Raw genomic sequence first — 24,418 nt, 5'->3', positions numbered from 1 at the left:
GGGGAATACAAAAGCGGGGGGGGGGGGGAAGACTTACATTTATATAGCACCTATTACGACCACTGGATGTTTCAAAGCGCTTTACAGCCAATGAAGTATTTTTGAAGTGTAGTCACGGTCGTAATGTGGGAAACGCCGCAGGCAATTTGCGCACAGCAAACTCCCACAATCAGCAACATGGTAACGACCCAGATGATCTGTATTTCTGTTATGGTGATTGAGAGATAAATATTGGCCAGGACACCAGGGATGACTACCCTGCTCTTCATCGAAGTAATGCCATGCGATCTTTTACGTCTACCCTAGAGGGCAGAAGGGGCTTCGGTTGAACATCTCATCTGTAAGACGGCACCTCCAACAGTGCACCACTCCCTCAGCACTGCATTGGAGTATCAGCCTAGATTTTTTGTGCTCAAGCCCCTGAAGTGGGACTTGAACCCACAACCTTCTGACTCAGAAGCAAGAGTGCTACCCACTGAGCCACTGGCTGGCACTGTCACTTTGAGTGCGAGAGCCACACTGGGTTGTCCCCGACGTCTCCCAGTGACCAGCTATAGGAAAAAGAAATAGAACTGGCGTTTAATATAGCACCTTTCCCGACCCAAAGCGCTTTGCAGCCAATGAAGTACTTTCGCAGTGTCATCACTGTAATGCAGGAAGCATTGGCAACGGCCCAGGAACAGATCACATACCCATCCTTGCAGATGAACAAGTGTCGACGCCATGGGGAACCGAGGGGACAAAATGACTCATTTGTCGGCATGTATTTGGGATACATCTGCGGACTTCCATATTACTGGATATACTGCCCCACTTGAGGGCTGCCAGCCCTCCTGGATTGTCCAAGAGCCGCCAGGAATCAAAGATGAATCTCCCGGACACTGCTTCAAATAATCTGGGAGAAAAATCATTAAAACAAAATTGTACTTTTTTCCCCATTTTCTTTGAACAATGTCGTTTATTAGTTATAAAAATATAGGAGATGGAGAAAAAAAAGTCTGTTTGCTTGCTAATTGGTGTGGAAAGGGGTTGCATCAGGAGGATGGGTGCATTGGGTGACCAGTGGCAGGAGCATGGGGCAGGACATTTGGAGGCGAGCTATGTGATCAAACCTCAGAGTACGTCCAAACCAGAGTTGGCAGCTTTACCCCACATAGAAACATAGAAAATAGGTGCAGGAGCAGGCCATTCAGCCCTTCTAGCCTGCACCGCCATTCAATGAGTTCATGGCTGAACATGAAACTTCAGTACCCCATTCCTGCTTTCTCGCCATACCTCTTGATCCCCCGAGTAGTAAGGACTTCATCTAACTCCCTTTTGAATATATTTAGTGAATTGGCCTCAACTACTTTCTGTGGTAGAGAATTCCACAGGTTCACCACTCTCTGGGTGAAGAAGTTTCTCCTCATCTCGGTCCTAAATGGCTTACCCCTTATCCTTAGACTGTGACCCCTGGTTCTGGACTTCCCCAACATTGGGAACATTCTTCCTGCATCTAACCTGTCTAAACCCGTTAGAATTTTAAACGTTTCTATGAGGTCCCCTCTCATTCTTCTGAACTCCAGTGAATACAAGCCCAGTTGATCCAGTCTTTCTTGATAGGTCAGTCCCACCATCCCGGGAATCAGTCTGGTGAATCTTTGCTGCACTCCCTCAATAGCAAGAATGTCCTTCCTCAAGTTAGGAGACCAAAACTGTACACAATACTCCAGGTGTGGCCTCACCAAGGCCCTGTACAACTGTAGCAACACCTCCCTGCCCCTGTATTCAAATCCCCTCGCTATGAAGGCCAACATGCCATTTGCTTTCTTAACCGCCTGCTGTACCTGCATGCCAACCTTCAATGACTGATGTACCATGACACCCAGGTCTCGTTGCACCTTCCCTTTTCCTAATCTGTCACCATTCAGATAATAGTCTGTCTCTCTGTTTTTACCACCAAAGTGGATAACCTCACATTTATCCACATTATACTTCATCTGCCATGCATTTGCCCACTCACCTAACCTATCCAAGTCACTCTGCAGCCTCATAGCATCCTCCTCGCAGCTCACACTTCCAGGTATGTGGTTTAAGCCTGAATGGAAGAGCTCAGAGGTAGCTACAGAAAATAACATGCACAACAGCATCTGAACTGAGCAGGAGATACAACCCAAGAGGCCAGTTAACTGTAGAATCATAGCATTCATTGCCTTTGTACATAGAAAGAAAAGAAAGACGTGCATTTATATAGCGCCTCTCGTGACCTCAGGACATCCCAAAGCACTTTACACCCAATTAAGTAGTTTTTGGAGTGCAGTCACTGTTGTAATGTAGGAAACGCGACAGCCAATTTGTGCACAGCAAGCTCCCACAAATAGCAATATGATAATGAGCAGATAATCTGTTTCTGTTATGTTGATTGAGGGATAAATATTGTCCAGGACACCGGGGATAACTCCCCTGCTCTTCTTCGAAATAGTGCCGAGGGATCTTTTATGTCCACCTCAGAGGGCAGACCCAGGGCAGAAAGGGAGTTAGACGTGATCCTTACGGCTAAAAGGATCAAGGTTTATGGAGAGAAAGCAGGAATGGGGTATTGAAGTTGCATGATCAGCCATGTTCATATTGAATGGTGGTGCAGGCTCGAAGAGTCGAATGGCCTACTCCTGCACCTATTTTCAATGTTTCTTAACATCTCATCCAAAAGACAGCACTTCCGACAGTGCAGCACTCTCTCAGCACTGCACTGCACTGGGTGGAGCTATGGAATACCAAAGGGCAGAAAACGCTAGTGGGAGTTGTGTACAGGCCACCAAATAGTAGCAGAGAGGTTGGGGACAGCATCAAACAAGAAATAATGGATGTGTGCAATAAAGGTACAGCAGTAATCATGGGTGACTTTAATCTACACATTGATTGGGCTAACCTAACTGGTAACAATGCGGTGGAGGAGGATTTCCTGGAGTGTATTAGGGATGGATTTCTAGACCAATATGTCGAGGAACCAACCAGAGAGCTGGCCATCCTAGACTGGGTGATGTGTAATGAGAAGGGACTAATTAGTAATCTTGTTGTGCGGGGCCCCTTGGAGAAGAGTGACCATAATATGGTAGAATTCTTTATTAAGATGGAATGTGACAAAGTTCATTCAGAAACTAGGGTCCTGAACTTAAGGAAAGGTAACTTTGATGGTATGAGGCGCGAATTGGCGAGATTAGACTGGCAAATGATACTTAAAGGGTTGATGGTGGATAAGCAATGGCAAACCTTTAAAGATCATATGGACAAACTTCAACAATTATACATCCCTGTCTGGAGTAAAAATAAAACGGGGAAGGTGGCTCAACCATGGCTAACAAGGGAAATTAAGGCTAGTGTTAAATCCAAGGAAGAGGCATACAAATTAGCCAGAAAAAATAGCAAGCCGGAGGACTGGGAAAAATTTAGATTACAGCAGAGGAGGACAAAGGGTTTAATTAAGAGGGGGAAAATAGAGTACGAGAGGAAGCTTGCCGGAAACATAAAAAATGACTGCAAAAGCTTCTATAAATATGTGAAGAGAAAAAGATTAGTGAAGACAAACGTCGGTCCCTTGCAGTCGGATTCGGGTGAATTTATAATGGGTAACAAAGAAATGGCAGACCAATTGAACAAGTACTTTGGTTCTGTCTTCACAAAGGAAGACACAAATAACCTTCCCGATGTACTAGGGGTCCAAAGGTCAAGTGAGAAGGAGGAACTGAAGACTATCCTTATTAGGCGGGAAATTGTGTTAGGGAAATTGACGGGATTGAAGGCCGATAAATCCCCAGGGCCTGATAATCTACATCCCAGAGTACTTAAGGAAGTGGCCCTAGAAATAGTGGATGCATTGGTGATAATTTTCTAACAGTCTATCGACTCTGGATCAGTTCCTATGGACTGGAGGGTTGCTAATGTAACACCACTTTTTAAAAAAGGAGGGAGAGAGAAAATGGGTAATTATAGACCGGTTAGCCTGACATCAGTAGTGGGGAAAATGTTGGAATCAATCGTTAAGGATGAAATAGCAGCACATTTGGAAAGCAGTGACAGAATTGGTCAAAGTCAGTATGGATTTATGAAAGGGAAATCATGCTTGACAAATCTTCTGGAATTCTTTTGAGGATGTAACCAGTAGAGTGGATAAGGGAGAACCAGTGGATGTGGTGTATTTGGACTTTCAAAGGTGTTTGACAAGGTCCCACACGAGAGATTGTTGTGCAAAATCAAAGTACATGGTATTGGGGGTAATGTACTGACGTGAATAGAGAACTGGTTGGCAGACAGGAAGCAGAGAGTCGGGATTAACGGGTCCTTTTCAGAATGGCAGGCAATGACTAGTGGAGTGCTGCAGGGCTCAGTGCTGGGACCCCAGCTCTTTACAATATATATTAATGATTTGGATGAAGGAATTGAGTGTAATATCTCCAAGTTTGCAGATGACACTAAACTGGATGGCGATGTGAGCTGTGAGGAGGACGCTAAGAGGCTGCAGGGTGATTTGGACAGGTTAGGTGAGTGGGCAAATACATGGCAGATGCAGTATAATGTGGATAAATGTGAGGTTATCCACTTTGGGGGCAAAAACACGAAGGCAGAATATTATCTGAATGGCGGCAGATTAGGAAAAGGGGAGGTGCAGCGAGACCTGGGTGTCATGATTCATCAGTCATTGAAGGTTGGCATGCAGCTACAGCAGGTGGTGAAGAAGGCAAATGGTATGCTGGCCTTCATAGCAAGGGGATTTGAGTATAGGAGCAGGGAAGTCTCACTGCAGTTGTACAGGGCCTTGGTGAGGCCCCATCTGGAATATTGTGTTCAGTTTTGGTCTCCTAATCTGAGGAAGGACGTTCTTGCTATTGAGGGAGTGCAGCGAAGGTTCACCAGACTGATTCCTGGGATGGCAGGACTGACATATGAGGAGAGACTGGATCGACTGGGCCTGTATTCACTGGAGTTTAGAAGGATGAGAGGGGATCTCATAGAAACATATAAAATTCTGACGGGACTGGACAAGTTAGATGCAGGAAGAATGTTCCCGATGTTGGGGAAGTCCAGAACCAGGGGATATAGTCTAAGGATAAGGGGTAAGCCATTTAGGACTGAGAGGAGGAGAAACTTCTTCACTCAGAGTTGTTAACCTGTGGAACTCCCTACCGCAGAGAGTTGTTGATGCCAGTTCATTGGATATATTCAAGAGGGAGTTAGATATGGCCCTTGAAGCTAAAGGGATCAAGGGGTATGGAGAGAAAGCAGGGACGAGGTACTGAAGGAATGATCAGCCATGATCTTATTGAATGGTGGATTGCTTACTCCTGCACCTATTTCCTATGTTTCTACGTTTCGATATTTGCCCAGCGAATGTCCCTCAAACTCTTGCACCTGGAAAAAGCAGGCGTAAGACCTGCTTTTACCAGCGTAAGAGTTTTAAAAGATAGAAAAATTAAATTTTATCGGTAATTTCTATATTAAAAACCCTGTGCATTAAGGTAAGTTTATCTTTAACCCTATTAAAACATTTTCCAAAAAAGAATTTTTTTCTTAAAACATTCAATTTCAATTAATTTTAATCTGAGAGATGTTTTTTTTTAATTTATTGTTTGTGTTTTTGGGGGGTATTTTCATTGATAGTAATGGGAGCTTGTACAGAGGCAACTCACCGATACTATCAATGAGAATACTCGGCGTTCATTGGTAGTCCAGACCCACGTGATCCCAGGATGCGCGTACGCTCGCGGAATACGTGGGCCCGCACACTGGGCCTCGGAGTGCGAGTGTCCGTTTCCCCCATCCGCCGGCGGGAAGCCTCCCGACCGCAATTGTTGGCCCATTATAAAAATACCTCCATTGTACCCGATCGCTTCCAATCTTCCTGTGTGCAGATCAGGATTAAAAGTCAGTGGGAGACAGGCGAAGATACCTCAAGGTAATGAGTCAAAATGTCCCAGGAGAATTTGCTCACGGCGATGAATTGTTTCACGAAAGCCGCAACCCGATTTACCCGGCGTGATCCCGCACGGGCCTTGACAACATCTTTCCTCACAAAACCAAAAACATGCAGGCACCGTATCATTTCCGATCAGGCTTTTTCCTGCTCCGAGGACGCGCCAAACTAAGAAAGCTTCACAGTTTAGCATTCAGTGTCAGAATTTAAATCGATTTTCGCAGACACTGCATTGCCCAAAACAAAACCACACACACACACACACACACGTGGGCATTGGTACATTGTCGGTTAAGTCCATTTAACCGACAAACTACATTCAAACGCTCAATAAATCGGAGGATTTATTAAATCGCAAAAGATAACAAGTCTTTCTACTTATGCACAAACAAATTGGCGGGGGCGGGGGACGAGACTGCATCACAGCAGGCAATTTACTTCAATTCAATCTAATTTGCTTCCAGATTTCTCGGGTAAAATTGTGATGAATCAGCGCGGAGGTTTAGCAAACAATGAACGGATCCCTGCTTGTGTGGCAGTGTTGAAAACAAAAAAGGTGTGAGGGGGGGGGCGGGGGAGTATTTTGATGACTTCACAAACGGAGAGATAAAAGCTGCAATGGTTCGGTTTCTACCTGAAGCCCCCTTGCCCCGGCAACGGGAGGGCCATTCACACCCCAAAAAACAAGAACACGAATACTCGGGGCGCCATCGAGTTCGCGGTTATTGAGAAATGTACGCTGCAGCCGATAGCCAGGAAATTCTAGAACAGTGAAACATACAAAATTGACCGGGCAGAAAAAGAGTAACTGCTCCATCAAGCCTGCCCCACACACCACGATAGATAGAAAGAAAGACTTGCATTTATATAGCGCCTTTCACAACCACCGGACATCTCATAAGCTGTACAGCCAATTAAGTACTTTTGGAATGCAGTCACTGTTGTAATGTGGGAAACGCGGCAGATAATTTGCGCGCAGCAAGCTCCCACAAACAGTAATGTGATAATGACCAGATAATCTGTTTTTGTTATGTTGATTGAGGGATAAATATTGGCCCAGGACATCGGGCATAACTCCCCCTGCTCTTCTTCAAAATAGTGCAACCTATGGGGGGGGGGGGCAGACATCTCATGCGAAAGACAGCACCTCCGACAGTGCAGCACTCCCTCAACACTGCACTGGAGTGTCAGCCTAGATTTATGTGCTCAAGTCCCTGGGAGTGGGACTTGAACCCACAACCTTCTGATTCAGAGGCGAGAGTGTTACCCACTGAGCCACGGTGGCCGGAACATCGTGACTGAACAGGTCTATGCTTCCCCCCATAAGCTGCTCTTCCTCCTGCGCGGCCCGCCTATCACACTGTGTGGACCGTTCGGGTCTCTGCGTATGCGCGGCATCTACACCGTAAAGGCCAGTGAACGGCCTGCTCGGGACCTTGCAGATGACTGCGCGGCTCCGCGGGAATGTTGCCCCACATCCGCGTTACCTTCTGGTACAGGCAACAAAAAGAGAAAAAACCCAGGGGCTAATAAGGGGAAAATTACTCTGGAAAATACCTCCCCGACCCCCTCAGGTGATCGAAACTAGTACAAGGAAATCACACGGACCAAACGTTATCTGTAAAAATAACCCAGCAACCTGAACAAAAGCGAAATAGCGCGGATGCTGGAAATCTGAAATAAAAGCAGAAAATGCTGGAGATTCTCAGCACCTCAGGCAGCATCTGTGGAGAGAGAAATAGAGTTAACGTTTCAGGTCGATGACCCTTCGTCTGAACTTCAAGGTCACCGACCTGAGACGTTAACTCTGTTTCTCTCTCCACAGATACCGCCTGACCTGCTGAGTAAATGGGAACCCGTTTGCCTGGTTTCTCTTTGTAAGGGTTTACCAATGACGCTGTATCTAGAATCGCTGTAATGCTCAGTAATAATCAGCTTCCGCTGCATCTTCAGTCATGCTCACGTACTTCTAAATTGTTGCTGAAGCATAGTCGGGGGGGGGGGGGGGGGGCAGGAGGAGGGGTGGTCTGATCAGTCAGCAACACCCAGCAGGTGGTACTTCTTTTGTATGGCAATAGCAAAAAGCAAATTTTGCTTGAGGTGTATAAAATGGTGAAGGGCCTAGAAAGAGTGGATAGGAAGGACTTATTTCAATAACCAGGGGGCATAGATTTAATGTAATTGGTAGGAGGTTTAGAGGGACTTAAGGCGAAATGTCTCCACCCAGAGAGCAGTGGGGGTCTGGAACTCACTGCCTGAAAGGGTGGTAGAGGCAGAAACCCTCATTACATTTAAAAAGTACTTGGATGTGCACATAAAGGGCCCCAAGTTTCCACACGCGCCTAGAACGGCGCAGTCCCGACCTGGACGCCCGTTTTTCGCGCCACAAAGTGCGCCTAAAAAAATCCTCTGTATTCTCCACCTACCTGCAGGTCCTCTGGCCCTCGGCGCGGCGCAGCACGAGCTGTGGGGGGGGTGGAGCCAGGTCCCTGCGCTGAAAACAGTGCCGGGACCTCTGCACATGCGCGCTACAGTGGGCACGCAAGTGCAGTAGCTCCAGGCGCCGAACTGTGTGGGAGGGGCCCGAAGCACGCAGCCCCTAGCCCTGGCTGAATGGCCTCACTGGGGCTGCGTGAATAAGGCTCCTCCCACGCCCAGCTCCTGCTTCCCCCCCCCCACCCCCTCCCTCCCTCTCCCCCCCTCCCCCACCCCTCCGACCCGACCCAACCCAAAGCCACCTAGCCTTCGGTCCCGAAAGGCCTGCCTGAAGCACTTTCACACAGGTAGGAACATGGTTTATTTAATCTTTTCTTTGCTTATAAATGTTTATTCAGGTTGGATTTATTTGTATAATATTTGTATAAGTATAAATAAGGATTTATTATCGAATTTAATGACTTCCCTTCCCCCACCTCGTTCTGGACGCCTAATTTGTAACCTGCGCCTGATTTTTTAATGTGTAGAACAGGTTTTTTCAGTTCTACAAAAATCTTCACTTGCTCCATTATACTTTAGTTTGGAGTACGTTTTCACTGTGGAAACTTTGAAATCAGGCGTCAGTGGCCGGACACGCCCCCTTTTGAAGAAAAAATTCTGTTCCAAAGTAAAACTGTTCTACCTGACTAGAACTGCAGAAAAAAAAATGTGGAGAATTGCGATTTCTAAGATAGTTCGTTCTCCACCAGTTGCTCCTAAAAATCAGGCGCAAATCATGTGGAAACTTGGGCCCAAAGTGCCGTAACCTTCAGGGCTACGGACCAAGAGCTGGAAAGTGGGATTAGGCTGGATAGCTCTTGGTCAGCCTGCACGGTCACGATGGGCCGAATGGCCTCCTTCTGTGCTGTAAATTTCTATGATTCTACAAAATCAAATATCAATATCCAAGTCAGATATCCAGGCCAAAGCTTTCAGTATCCAGTAACAGCGTGGCTATGTTATAAGCTGCCTGCAAATTTTCCCTGAGGACAAAGGTTGATGATGTGCTCCAGGGTCTGATTAGGAGCTCCGCAGTCGCATGATGATGATGCTTTATTCTTTCATCTATGGAGAAGGTGGCAGCACCAACCAGGACCGGTTCTGAGGGGGTATGATGGTGCTGACCCATATGAATGGGCATCACACCTCAGAATGGATGTTTTGACCTTGGATAAGACTGCAGTGCTGATTCACCAGAATGATACCAGGGTTATAAGAGTTAAACTATGAGGACAGATTGCATAGACTAGGCTTGTATTCTCTGGAATGGAAAAGATTAAGGGGCGATTTAATTGAGGTGTTTCAGAAGATTAAAGTTGATCGGGTAGATAGAGAGAAACTATTTCTGCCGGTAGGGGAGTCTAGAACAAACTGGAGCTCGGCTGCACAGGAGTGAAGTCAGGAAGCACTTCTTCACACAAAGGTGTCATGTATTTGCTTCATGGGTTCTTTGCTTAAGAATTCATAGCAACACATTGCTATTAAGAACTTGTTGGATTATTGGCAAAGGTTTAACAATCACACTACACACCACCAGTTCATCCACCAGGCTCACAACCACCTGCCTCATCGTGGATCCCCTGAACCAAACTGGCTGCGGTTTTATTGAGTCTTGTGAACATTACATTACTGGCTAAGCCACTCACAACTCAACAGCTCCACAACGCTTTTGGGGAAAACATAATAAATTAAATCAAGTGCCCCCACAACAGCTCCACAAACCTGTGAGCATGCTCACAGGTGCAAACATTACAAAAGCATAGTGGAAATTTGGAACTGTTGAGGCCGAGGAGGTCAATTGAAAATTTCAAAAAACTGAGATCGATAAGACTTTTGTTAGGCCAGGGTAATATAGAACCAAAGCGGGTAAATGGAGTAAAGCCTTGACCGATATTCCCATTTATCGGTGCGGCGTGCAACAATCTGCAGCTCCCGCGCAGGCCACTCACCAGCGTTCTAACGGCAGTAACCGCGCATGCGCAGTAACTTGAATGGGCAGCGCAGCCCGTTCAAAAAAAATTAGCAGGAATGTTGGCCATGACCTATTTGGAATGGCAGAACAGGCTCGAGAGGCTGAATGGCCTCCTGTTCCTATGTTCCAAGTAAGGTCCCCAGTGCAATTCCTGATAAATTATCTAATCTCGTCCTTGGTGGCAGGAGGGTGGGCACGATTCACTTCAGAACCCCTGGGCTATTGTGGGTGGTGGGCGCGGGGACTGGTGGAGCTCACGATTTAGGTTTACACTTTGAACAATGACCCACTTGGGTGGGGTCCCAGAGTTGGACGGGTTTCTGCACGACTGTTTCCCGGTACAATTTAGCAGCTCGAGAATACAGGAGGAGGAGAGAAAAAAGATAATCCTGCTAAGTATGAATGGAGGAATGAATTGATATGGCTCAGTTCCACACTGGGCGACACAGTTCCAGTTAAATGATCAGGAGATAACAACGACTTACATTTATTTATATAAGTGCCTTGAACGTAATAAGGCGTCCCAAGGAACGTTATCAAGCAAAATTTGACAGCAGAACACATAAGGAGATAGTAGGACAAGTGACCAAAAATTTGGTCAAAGAGGTCGGTTTTAAGCAGCGTCTTCAAGGAGAAGAGAGAGGTAGAGAGGCGGAGAGGTTTAGGGAGGGAATTCCCGAGCTTAGGGTCCAGGCAGCTGAAGGCACGGACGCCAATGTAAATTGGGGATGCGCAAGAGGCCATAATTGGAGGAGTGCAGAGATCTCGGAGGGTTGTAGGGCTGGAAGGAAGGGCGAGGGATTGGAAAGCAAGGGTGAGAATTTTTTTAAATCGAGGTGTTGCCGGACCGGGAGCCAATGTAGGTCCGTGAGCACAGGGGCGATGGGCGAGCAGGACTCGGTGCAGGTTAGGACACAGGCAGCTGAGGTTTGGAGACTCCTTGAGATTTAGCAAGAATGTAGAGAAAGGTGAGCGTGACTGAAGAGTTGCAGTAGAATCTGATTATTACCGAGCATGAGAGAGATGCTAGATATAGCATAATTGTTAAACCTGCACAAAGGGAAACCAGGCAAAGGATTCCCATTTACTGTTGCTCGGCAATATGTCCTAGCGATCAGTGCTGGTACACTTGTACTTTGTAATCGGTTTGGTCTACGTGAAAAATTGCAATAATCTGTTTAGGTGAGGCCAGCCAAATGACACTATGAGACTGGAATCTAACACATTTACAAAATTGGAATCCTTCATAAATGGTATAAACATCCATCTGCAACTCTGCGGGAACCTTGACATCATTAACAAGAAACCAGAACAAAATATTTTTATTTTAAATCCACCATTTAATCTTAGAATAAGGGGCCGCCCATTTAAAACTGAGATGAGGAGGAATTTCTTCTCCCAGAGGGTTGTAAATCTGTGGAATTCGCTGCCTCAGAGAGCTGTGGAAGCTGGGACATTGAATAAATTTAAGACAGAGATAGACAGTTTGTTAACCGATAAGGGATTAAGGGGTTATGGGGAGCGGGTAGGGAAGTGGAACTCAGTTCATGATCGGATCAGCCATGATCGTATTAAATGGCGGAGCAGGCTCGAGGGGCCGTATGGCCTACTCCTGCTCCTATTTCTCATGTTCTTACGTTCTTTTTTCACACAAACAGAATACAGCTTGTACTGTACATCTTCACGCTTTCTATTCCTGATTTTGTCTCGGCGCTTGGGCGCGTATTCAGCCAATGAGGTTCCTCGCCAAGTATCCGATTGGAAACAAACGCCCGTTGTTTTAAAATTCCTAAATGCTACATCGGTGGCGGCCATTCATTTCTTAAAGCGGTGCTGATCAAGGGGAGATATTCCTGCTGGTTTGCTGTCCTTGCAGATTTTTTAAAAATTATTCATTCATGGGATGTGTGCGTCGCTGGCAAGGCCGGCATTGATTGCCCATCCCTACTTGCCCTTGAGAAGGTGGTGGTGAGCCGCCTTCTTGAACCGTAAAGGGCAGTTAAGAGTCAACCACATTGCTGTGGGTCTGGAGTCACATATAGGCCAGACCGGGTAAGGACGGCAGATTTCCTTCCCTAAAGGGCAGCAGTGAGTCGGATGGGTTTTTACGACAATCCGGCAGTTTCATGGTCACCGTTATTGAGACTAGCTTTTTATTCGATTTATTTAATTACCTGAATTCAAATACCCCAGTTGCCGTGGTGGGATTTGAACTCACGTCTCAACATTTATCCGTATAGCGCTTTTAACAAAGTAAAACGACCCAAAGCGCTTCACAGGAGTGTTATCAAATAAAATTTGACACCGAGCCACACAAGGAGATATTAGGGCAGGTGACCAAAAGCTTGGTCAAAGAGGGACTTGGTACAAGTTCCATACTCCCTTCCGCAAACTGGACCTTGAGCTGTGTCCACGAACACCAACTATTTTTTTCTAGGCAAGATTTAATAAGTGTCTTGAAAGGAGGAGAGAGAGAGAGAAGTCGAGAGGATTAGGGAGGGAATGACAGAGTTTAGGGCCTTGGTGGCTGAAGGCACTGTCGCCATGGGGCGCTAAAAATCTGGGACACGCAGGAGGCCAGAATTGGAGGAGCACAGAGATTTCGGAGGGTTGCAAGGCAATGTGTCCCTCTAGCCACGCAGCCATGCATCACTCGGGCTGTCCACTGACCAGGTAGCTTAAAAGAAGTGGCTGCAGAGATAGTGGATGTATTGATTGTAATCTACCAAAATTCCTTGGATTCTGGGGCAGTCCCAGTGGATTGGAAAACCCCAAATGTAACGACCCTATTTAAAAAAGGAAGCAGACAAAAAGCAGGAAACTATAGACCAGTTAGCCTAACATCTGGCATTGGGAAAATGCTGGAGTCCATTATTAAGGAAGTAGTAGCGGGACATTTGGAAAAGCATAATTCAATCAAGCAGAGTCAGCATGGTTTTATGAAAGGGAAATCATGTTTGACAAATTTTCTGGAGTTCTTTGAGACGATGTAACGAACAGGGTGGATAAGGGGGAACCAGTAGATGTGTATTTGGATTTCCAGCAGGCATTCGATAAGATGCCACATAAAGATAAAAGTTCACGGGGCTGGGGGTAATATATTAGCATGGATGGAGGATTGGCGAACTAACAGAAAACAGAGAGTTGGGATAAATGGATTATTTTCCAGTTGGCAAACCGTAACTAGTATGGTGCCGCAGGGATCGGTGCTGGGTCCTCAACTATTTACAAACTGTATTAATGACTTAGATGAAGGGACCGAGTGTAATGTAGCCAAGTTCGCTGATGATACAAAGATGGGTGGGAAAGCAAATTGGGAGGACACAAAAAATCTGCAAAGGGACATAGACAGGCTAAGTAAGTGGGCAAAAATTTGGTAGATGGAGTATAATGTGGGAAAATGTGAGGTTATCCACTTTGGCAGAAAAAAATAGGAAAGCAAATTATAATTTAAATGGAGAAAAATTGCAAAGTGCTGCAGTACAGAGGAACCTGGGGGTCCTTGTGCATAAAACTCAAAAAGTGAGTATGCAGGTACAGCAAGTAATCAGGAAGGCAAATGGAATGTTGGCCTTTATTGCAAGGGGGATAGAGTATTAAATCAGCATTGGAGGCTGTTCAGAGAAGGTTCACTAAGTTGATTCCGCAGATGAGGGGATTGACTTATGAGGATAGATTGAATAGGTTGGGTCTATACTCATTGGAGTTCAGAAGAATGAGAGGTGATCTTATCGAAACATATAAGATAATGAAGGGGCTCGACAAGGTGGATGCAGAGAGGATATTTCCACTCATAGGGGAAACTAAAACTAGGGGGCATAGTCTCAGAATAAGAGGCCGCCCATTTAAAACTGAGATGAGGAGAAATTTCTTCTGAGGTTTGTACATCTGTGGAATTCTCTGCCCCAGAGAGCTGTGGAGGTTGGGTCGTTGAATATATTTAAGGCGGAGATAGACAGAATTTTGAGCGAGTAAGGGAATAAAGGGTTATGGGGAGCGGGCAGGGAAGTGGAGCTGAGTCCAAGATCAGATTAGCCATGATCTCATTGAATGGCGGAGCAGGCTCGAGGGGCCTGATGGCCTACTCCTGCTCCTATTTCTTATGTTCTTATAAAATACTTCATAATCTTAAAGATCTCTATTAGGTCATCCTTCAACTTTCTCTTTTCTAGAAAAAAAAATCCCAGTCTGTTTGTTCTTTCCTGATAGTTCTAACCTCTCAGTTCCGGTATCATCCTTGTAAATCTATTTGGCACCTTCACCAATCCTTTTTGCCATATGGAGACCAGAACTGTGCACACTACTCCAAGTGTGGTCTAACCAACTTTCGATAGAAAGAAAGGCAGACTTGCATTAATATAGCACCTTTCACGACCACCGGACGTCTCAAAGCGCTTCACAGCCAATGAAGTACTTTTGAAGTGTAGTCACTGTTGTAATGTGGCAAATGCGGCAGCCAATTTGGGCTCAGCAAGCTCCCACAAACAGCAATGTGATAATGACCAGGTAATCTGTTTTTGTTATGTTGATTGAGGGATAAATATTGGCCAGGACACTGGGGATAACTCCCCTGCTCTTCTTCGAAATAGTGCCATGGGATCTTTTACATCCACCTGGAAGAGCAGATGGGGCCTCGGTTTAACGTCCCATCCGAAAGACAGAACCTCCAACAGTGCAGCGCTCCCTCAGCACTGCACTGGGAGTGTCAAGCCTAGGTTTATGCACTCAAGTCCCTGGAGTGAGACTTGAACCCACAACCTTCTGACTCAGAGGCAAGAGAGCGAATCACTGAGCTACGGCTGACGACACAAGTTTAGCGTAACTTCTCTGCTTTTCAATTCTACTCCTCCAGAAATGAACCCGTGATTATGTGGCATTTTTAAAATAGATCCTGGGTTGCTACTTTTAATGATTTGTAAATGGGAACCCTGAAATATGAACACGTTTACTCTTGGGTGCAACATGTGCTTTGTGTGGCCAATATACTGGAACTTACAGCACTTTGATGCTCACTAATTGTGGAAATGTGCACGATGCACGTCATAGGATTTGAGTCAGCATCTGATGCTACCTGAACCATTTTGTCATTGGGATAAATCCAATAAACTGTTGAGATAACAAGATAATAAGCTGCCCTTTCAATGCCCACATCGCCCCACCATCTCTCAGCAGCTTTGTCAAAAAGCCTCCTGAAGGATTTACTGTTAACACTAATATTAGCACTACCCCAGGGCAGGGACATGTGGGATGGGAGGAGGTGCAGAATTGTCTTTTGGAGACTGGCTTGTTTCCCACTGAAGCAGACCATTTTCGTTAACACACACAATGAAGTAGAATGCATCAGGTCACACTCCGACAGAATGCATTTTTTTTTAAGTCCTGATTTATTTAAAGACTTGCATTTATATAGCGCCTTTCACGACCACCAGACGTCTCAAAGTGTTTTACAGTCATTGAAGTACTTTGGAGTGTAGTCATTGTTGTAATGTGGGAAACGCGGCAGCCAACTTGCGCACAGCAAGCTCCCACAAACAGCAACGTGATCATGACTGGATAATCTGTTTGAGTGACGTTGGTTGAACTCCCCTGCTCTTCATCGAAAGAGTGCCATCGGATCTTTCACCCGAGAGGATAGATGGGGTTTCACGTCTCATCCAAAAGACGGCACCTCCAACAGTGCAGCATTCCCTCAGTCCTGCTTGTGGGAGTGTCAGCCTAGAGTTTGTGTTCAAGTCTCTGGAGTGGGACTTGAACCTACGACCTTTCTGACTCAGTTACAAGAGTGCTGTCCACTGAGCCACAGATGAGCCCCTCCCTTAGACTAGTACTGCCAACAAAAACGTAGCCTCTCTCAAACTTTCGTTCGTCTTTAAACAGACACATTATTGGGTTCTGAAACGGGTAGATGACACGATGCATTGCTTAGGTACTCAGACATTAGTATTAGTGAACCCGTTAACAACGTATGTTGATATTGAAACATCTCAGGTACAATCTGCTGCTAATTTCCAAACTTAGATTCATTCTTTGGGAGCAGCTGAGCTGAGACCACTAGTGGTCACATTCACTCAGGAGAAAGAAAGAAATAATAAAAGAATGAACAAAGTTGTATTTTTAAAAGGCACCTTTCACAGCCAAATGAATTACTTTTGAGGCGCAGTCACTGTTGTTATGTAAATACAGCACCCACAAACCCTACAATTATTTCCGAGATTGGGAAGTATCCGTGCTAATTGCTAGAAAGATAAATAGCACGTGTCAGGGAAAAGGTTCCATTAAACGATTGTCCTAACGTATTTGCCGTTTGTGCCCTGCTGTGATAAACACCAATGCATAGAAGCACGCCTGCCTTTGCATTGGATTGGTGGATAGAGCGGGGGACAGGGGGGGGGGGGGGGGAGGGGGGGGCGGCAATCTGAAAGAATACAAAAACCTTTCAACCCCACCATTAATTCCAGTTTGCTGCTCAGGTGCACTTAACAAGATTAACAATTGTCTAGTCTTGCCAAATAAACAAGGTTTTTTCTTTTGTTAAATATTTACAATTTTAGAAAGACTTCCTCTATTACACAGCAATAGAAATTGGGAAAAAAACTATCGCACAGCGGACTATTTTACCTATTATCTTGAGTGAAATATGTTTCCATTCCAACTTCCAGCACTAAGTGTGAGTGTCCGTGCGAGTGCGCAAACATACAAGTGTGCGAGTGTACAAGTGCGAGTGTTCTTTAGGTGTTGAGTAGACAGGTGTGGCACCACTCTTGGTATGTGTTGCGACAGCAAATCTCAGCCAGAGTCAGAGTAGGGCTGCTTCAACTGGCTTCAGTGGCCCTGGGCTCTAGAGCAGATTGGGATGGGGTGTGTGGGGGGGGGTCAGCCAATGAGAGGCATAATTGTCCCCCGTTGAAATAAACAATGAGTCTGTGGTGTCCCTGCACCCTGCTACTTAATCACACGAGGCATGTACTGCAGACACGGTCACTGCGTGACCTTGCTTTATTTCCAGGACCAAGAAGTGGTGACCCTGCGTGGGACCTCCCTTTAACTATCTGAGTGCCCAGGTGAGGAGTGTCTCCCACAAGTTCACCCCCTGTGGTCAAGGTGTGCATTTCCAGGACATAAATACAATGTACAGTGTGGTTGCATGAAGGTTAGTTACATGGAGGTTACAGTTACATGGAGGTTGCAGCTGTATGAAGGTTGCATACATGACAGAGTCTCTTCCTGAAATTGCTGTCGCTTTGCAGAATCAGATTTGGGAAATGGATGGCACAAGAGAGTAAAGCACTGTCCTGTCCTTTCATCTCTCATGTCAATGTGGCTCGGCTCTGAGTCAGAAGGTTGTGGGTTCAAGTCTCACTCGAGAGCACAAAAATCTGCGTTGACATTCCAGTGCAGTGCTGAGGGAGTGCTGCACTGTCGGAGGTGCCATGTTTCGGATGGGACATTAAACCGAGACCCCGTCTGCCCTCTCAAGTGGACGTAAGAGATGTCCGCTATTTTGAAGAGGAGCAGGGGAGTTCTCAACAGCAACAACTTTTATTTATATAGCGCCTTTAACGTAGTAAAACGTCCCAAGGCGTTTCACAGGAGTGTCATAAGACCAAACAAATAAATATGACACCGAGCCACAGAAGAAGAAATTACAGCAGATGCTTGGTCAAAGAGGTAGGTTTTAAAGAACGTCTTAAAGGAGGAGAGAGGCAGAGCTTAGGGCCTAGTGTCCGGGCTGATATTTATCCCTCAATCAACATCACTAAAAACAGATTATCATGTCACTATCTCATTGCTTTTTTTGGAAGCTTGCCTGTGAAAATTGGCTGCCGTGTTTCCTAAATTACAACAGCGATGACACTTCAAAAAATGGCTGTAAAGTGCTTTGGGACATCTGGAGATCGTGAAAGACGCTGTATGAATGCAAATCATTCTTTCTTGTGGCCAAGGTTCAAATTGGACTTAAATTGACAGAATACACATGTCGCTCAGCTATTTCCCACGCAATGATGTGAGTTGAGGAATGGCTCAGACGCGGATGACTCAAACTAGTCTCTAGCGGACATGAGCCTGCGGTACAACAGTCCTTTGACAGCAAGTGGATGCTCTCAGACAGTTCGGCTGAGATACAAGTTTTGGTGCAGAATCAAGTAAGATTTATAATCATTTAATTAGATCTGGTCCTATGAGTACTCCATGCTGATTGGATACCCAAAGTGTAATCAAAAAAGTGTTTCAATTCTCTAGCTCTGACATGCCTGATACAGGTATAAGCATTATAATTCACCAGAGAATATAAATGTTTAAAAAAAAAATTATAATTTGTGTTGGATCTAGATTATAAACAGAAGAGAAAGGGAGCATAACAATATGTTAAAAATAGCAATTTGCTATTTTTCAGAGCAAGTACATATTGACTTGATGTACTGTACGACCGTTCACACAACAGTGAGCAATTTGATGGCAATCAGGTTTACACGGACCCGGATTAGCTTCCTGTCTGAGCTATGCACACTGGGAAGATTCCAGGTCTGATCCCTGATCCTGATCCCAGCCAGGACAGCGATGCTGCAATAGGTCAGAGTGCTCCAGAAAGAAAGACTTGGATTTATATAGCGACTTTCAGCACCTCAGGACATCCCAAAGCGATTCACGGCCAATGAAGTACTTCTGAAGTGTTGTAATGCAGGAATGGCGCCAGCCAACTTGTGCACAGCAAGCTCCCACAGACAGCGTGTTAATGACCAAATAATCTGTTTTTAGTGATGTTGATTGAGGGATAAATACTGGGATTGAGGGATGTGATCGGGGCCCAGGAGAGGCGAGAGTTTGGGGCCCATTTGAGCCGAGGGCCCAGGGGCAGCACGGGCCAGCCCACACTGCGATACGTGTGCGCACTCGGTCCATGCAGCAGAGCAAGTCTCTGGTCGTCTTGGGTAATCCTTGCCACTGGACCAAGACCTAGCTCTGTCAAGCCCGTGTGGTGGCAGGTGTTCAACGGCCACCACGTTAAAAAAATCCACGCACAGGCATCTTCCACCCTTCAATATGCAGTTCGGGACCTGGAATATTAGGTCCTTTATTGAAACACCTGTGAACTCATCCCTTTTCGGTGTGGAAGCAAGTCATCCTCACTTCGAGGGACCGCCGATGATGAAATATTGGCCAGGACACCGGGGATAACTCCCCTGCTCTTCTTCCAATAGTGCCATGGGATCTTTTACATCCTACTGAGAGAGCAGACGGGGCCTCGGTTTAACATCTCATCTGAAAAACGGCACCTCAGACAGTGCAATGCACCCTCAGCACTGCACTGGAGTGTCAGCAGCTTGACCACGACTTCAACCTGCAACCGGCAAGGGTGTTACCGACCGAGCCACGGCTGACACCTATGGTTGCGGGAAGGTGGGGGGGGGTGCAGGGGGAGAGGGGACTAGGAGGAAATGGCCACGGTTCCTGCTCCCGATTGAAAGCTGGGGGCTTACGTGTGGAGGCAGGGCGAGGATAGGCTGCAGCTAAGCTGCAATGTTCTGCGCAATTGCCCAGCTCGGTGACGATCACCGTCAATGCACACACGGGAATGATGGCTGTAATGTATGCGCCTGGGAGGATGCTCACAGGTTTGTAGAGCTCTGGTTGCACTTCAGTCCCACACTCCTGATCTTTGGGCAGCCTGTGCAGAGGGGAGCGGGCAGGTCCGAAGGCCTCCTCGTAGGACTGCTCCTGGGCACGGCCAAGGGTGCCATCAGCCGGCCCAGGCAGTCGAGGGGGTCTTTCAGCCTGACTGCCTGCCTCTCTTCCGTGCGTACATCCGAGCCAGGATGTCCTTAGAGATGGAGCACGCGGTGTCCACCGGTACGCTCGCGGCCTTCCGCGAGAGGTGGGCGCCGGAGGGACTGGAGTGCATCATCACCCCCGGCAATCAGATTTTATATGATTTAAAGTTTAATTTGTTTTTATTGCCGGGTTTTTAGTGTCCCCCTCCCCTTTTATAGGGGGCACTTGTAATAATGTATGCTTTTAAAGCCCAAAAAAAAACACAAAAAAAAATTTTTTTTATTTTTATTTTTTTTTAAAAAGGGCAGTTGAAAAGTGTCTGGCGTGTCCCCCAGACCGGGGGGCACTTGATTTAATGTTTATTTTTTCTCCAAAAGAGTTGTAGAGCTCTGGTTGCAAATTCTGGTTGCACTTCAGTCCCACACTCATGACCTTTGGGCACCCTGTGCGGAGGGCAGGTTGGAAGGACTCTTCGTAGGACTGCTCCTGGGCCTGGCCAAGGTGGCCATCAGCCGGTCCAGGCAGCGGGCGGTCGAGGGGGTCGTTCAGCCCAACACATTGCTATTAAGAACTAGTTGGTTTATTAACAAAAGATTTAACAATGACACTACACATTACCAGTTCATCCACTAGGCTCACAACTGCATACCTCATCGTGGTTGCCCTAGACCCAACTGGCCGGGGTTTTATTGAGTCTTGTGACTGGCTAAGCCACTCACAATTCAACAGCTCTACAACTATTTTAAAGTAACTTTCAATCAAGTGCCCCCTTTTTTTGGGGGGGACCAAAAACCACAAATTAACAAGTGAAAATTAAAGGGAACCTTTTACAAATCAAATCAAAATTCTGTTCCCTGTTGAAATGATGCACTCCAGTCCCACCGGCGCCCATCTCTCGCGGAAGGCCACGAGCGTACCAGTGGACACCGCGTGCTCCATCTCCAGGGACACCCTGGCTCGGATGTAACCGCGGAAGAGAGGCAGGCAGTCGGGTTGAACGACTCCCTCGACCGCCCGCTGCCTGGACCGGCTGATGGCCCCCTTGGCCAGGCCCAGCAGCAGTCCTACGAGGAAGCCTTCCGACCTGCCCTCCGCACAGGGTGCCCAAAGGTCAGGAGCGTGGGACTGAAGTGCAACCAGAATTTGCAACCAGAGCTCCACAACTCTTTTGAGAGAGAACAATAAATATTAAATCAAGTGCCCCCTTATTAAAGTGGGGGACACTCCAAACAGTTTACAAGTGCCCATTTTTTTTTGTGGGTTTTTTTTGTGTTTTTTTTTGGCACTAAAACCACAAATTATACAAGTGCTCCCTATAAAAGGGGAGGGGGACACTAAAACCCGACAATAAAAACAAATTAAACTTTAAAACAAATAAAATCAAATTAAAATTTGGTTGACGGGGGTGATGAAACACTCCAGTCCCTCCGGCGCCCATCTCTCGCGGAAGGCCGCGAGCGTACCGGTGGACACCGCGTGCTCCATCTCCAGGGACACCCTGGCTTGAATGTAACCGCGGAAGAGAGGCACTTATGAATTCTTAAGCAAAGAACCCGCGAAGCAAATACATTACAATGGCCAATTAGGAGGGACCCCGGCTGCCACGTGTGGAACTGTACCCCAATAAAAGGAGAGGAGTGGGGTGAGGATGGGATAAAAATAATTAAAAACACACAGAGCGAAGAGGTCCAATCCCAATGTAAACACGCAGGCAGATGGATAACCCCGAGCCAAATCATACAAAAACAAGTTACGCAACAATGACTTGCATTTATATAGTGCCTGTAATACAGTAAAACGGCCCAAGGCGCTTCACAAGACGTTATAAGTCAAGATTTGACCAGATAAGGAGCTATTCGGACATTTGATCAAAAGCTTGGTTAAAGAGGCAAGTTTTTAAAAATTCATTCATGGGATGTGGGTGTCGCTGGTAAGACCAGCGATTATTGCCCATCCCCAATTGTCCTTGAGAAGGTGGTGGTGAGCCGCTTTATACAACATTGTGACTTGTTTGACCTTTTCAGAGGGTTAAGAGTCAGCCACATTGCTGTGGGTCTGGAGTCACATATAGGCCCAGACCGGATAAGGACGGCAGATTCCCTTCCCTAAAGGACATTAGTGAACCAGATGGGTTTTTACAACAATCTGGTGGTTTCATGGTCACCATTACTGACACTAGCTTTTTATTCCAGATTTATTTAATTAACTGAATTTAAATACCCCCAGCTGCCGTGGTGGGATTTGAACTCACGTCACTGGATCATCAGGCCTCTGGATTACTAGTCCAGTGATATAACCGCTATGCTACCTTACCCCAAGGAGTGTCTTAAAAAGGAGGAAAAAGAGGAACAAAGGCAGAGAGGTTTAGGGAGGGAATTCCAGAAAGCACGGCCGGCAATGGGCGAGTCAAGAAAATCAGGGATGCACAAGGGGCCAGAATTGGAGCAGCCCAGGAACCTCGAAAGGTTGTAGGGCCTGGGGAGGTTACAGAGATAGGGAGGGGTGAGGCCATGAAGGGCCAACAAATAAATAACCTGCACAGTCGGACTGGAATTCGAGCCAGCACATGACATTTAAATGGAGTTCAATGTATTTACAAATATCATATTTCTCCACCAGTAGTTTTCATCCTCCAAGGCTCCACAGACTCTTAGCTGATCAGATAAACCTGCTTGAACTACGACCCCAATCCTCCACCATTTTTAAACCCACGGGGAACTTCAGAGTTGGCTAAATTCCATCCCCAAGCGAAATGCTCCAGCTACCAAGGTCCAGTCCCTCTTCTACATTGCGTAGCGACAAACTCCAGAAAAAGAACTAATGGAGATGAGTAACACCAACCAAGCTGCTATATCTTTCCACCAGGTTGCTGTATTTCATCATAATGTTTATAGCAGCGGAAGATATATGGGCCGTTGCTGTCCATCCCTGTTTAACGACTATATAATTGAGCACCGAGCCTGCACTGCAAACAGGATGCTTTATTGGTTCAAATCATGAAACTGCAGGCCACCTGTACAGAAAAGAAACAAACAGTCAACTAATATATGGACGTGGGCGCATCCAAAACTCTGCTACCCGTATCGCAACTCGCACCAAGTCCTGTTCATCCGTCACCCCAGTACATTGGCTCGCTGCCCGGCAACACTTTGATTTTAAAATTTGCATCTTTGTTTAAAAATGCCACCATTGCCTCGCACCCTTCCTATCTCTGGAACCTCCTACAACCCTCCGAGATCTCTGCGCTCCTCCAATTCTGGCCTCATGTGTATCCCCAATTTTCTGCCTGGGCCCTATGCTCGAGAATTCCATCCTAAACCTCTCCGCTCCTCTCCCCTCCTTTAAGATGCCCCTTAAAATCTACCTGTTTGACCAGGTTTTTGGTCCGAATATCTCCTTATGTGGCTCGGTGTCAAATTTTGTTTGATAACACTCCTATGAAGCACCGTGGGACATTTTACTACCGTAAGAGTGCTGTTTAAATGCAAATCATTGTTATTGTTATAGCTCATCCACATGGATTAAAAGCCATGCAACCAAGGTCTTTTGTGCATCTAAAGTGATTGGGATCTGCTAACCCAGTTTATCAAGTATATCAGACCAAAACATCAGCTAGAAATACATTTAACCCTACATATAAACTTACCATTTATTTTCTAATTATCAGAATATCCCAATGTAAATGTGCAAGCCAGAAAGAAGTTTGAAAACAGTGGATAGTGATACAATATTGTCTCCCCAGTCCTATTTTAAAAGCACCCCCATTGTCCTGGCCAATATCTATCTCTCAACCAACATCACAAAAACAAATTATCTGGTCATTACTGTCCATGGGACCTTGCTGGGCGCAAATTAGCTGCCGCATTTCCTACACTGCAACAGAGACTACATTTCAAAAGTGCTTAATTGACTGTAAAGTGCTTTGAAAGAAAGACTTGCTTTTATATAGCGCCTTTCACGTCCTCAGGACGTCCCAAAGCGCTTTACAGCCAATGAAGTACTTTTTGAACTGTAGTCACTGTTGTAATGTGGGAAACGGGGCAGCCAATTTGCATACAGCAAGCTCCCACAAACAGCACTGTGATAATGACCAGATAATCTGTTTTTGTTATGTTGATTGAGGGATAAATATTGGCCCAGGACACCGGGGGTAGCTCCTGTGTTGTGACGTATATTAGGGCAAGTCTTTGTGTATTTCACTTGAATTAAGTACAGCGAGGCAGCAGTCTTGCATAACAAAAGAGATTATTACA

General features: G+C 46.1%; 2 protein-coding genes across 3 annotated transcripts in view; one reads left to right on the top strand and one right to left on the bottom strand.

The window, feature by feature from the left end:
* LOC139281246 (uncharacterized protein C7orf50 homolog) overlaps window positions 1–24,418 on the bottom strand; it is a 435,290-nt gene that overhangs the window by 318,025 nt on the left and 92,847 nt on the right. The window lies entirely within an intron of this gene.
* gper1 (G protein-coupled estrogen receptor 1) overlaps window positions 1–24,418 on the top strand; it is a 46,035-nt gene that overhangs the window by 1,569 nt on the left and 20,048 nt on the right. Inside the window, exon 1 of one of the 2 annotated variants that reach the window (XM_070900012.1) lies at window positions 18,492–18,538. The exons of the other annotated variant lie outside the window; for it this stretch is intronic. The gene's annotated coding sequence lies outside the window, so the exon portion shown is untranslated. Of the gene's footprint in view, window positions 1–18,491; window positions 18,539–24,418 lie in introns of those variants that run through there. 2 annotated transcript variants of the gene reach the window in all.

The sequence above is a fragment of the Pristiophorus japonicus genome, chromosome 15 (genome assembly GCF_044704955.1).
Source record: "Pristiophorus japonicus isolate sPriJap1 chromosome 15, sPriJap1.hap1, whole genome shotgun sequence".
Classification (NCBI taxonomy): domain Eukaryota; kingdom Metazoa; phylum Chordata; class Chondrichthyes; family Pristiophoridae; genus Pristiophorus; species Pristiophorus japonicus.
Note: the sequence above shows the minus strand (reverse complement) of the source record. Positions and strands in the feature narration are given on the sequence as shown.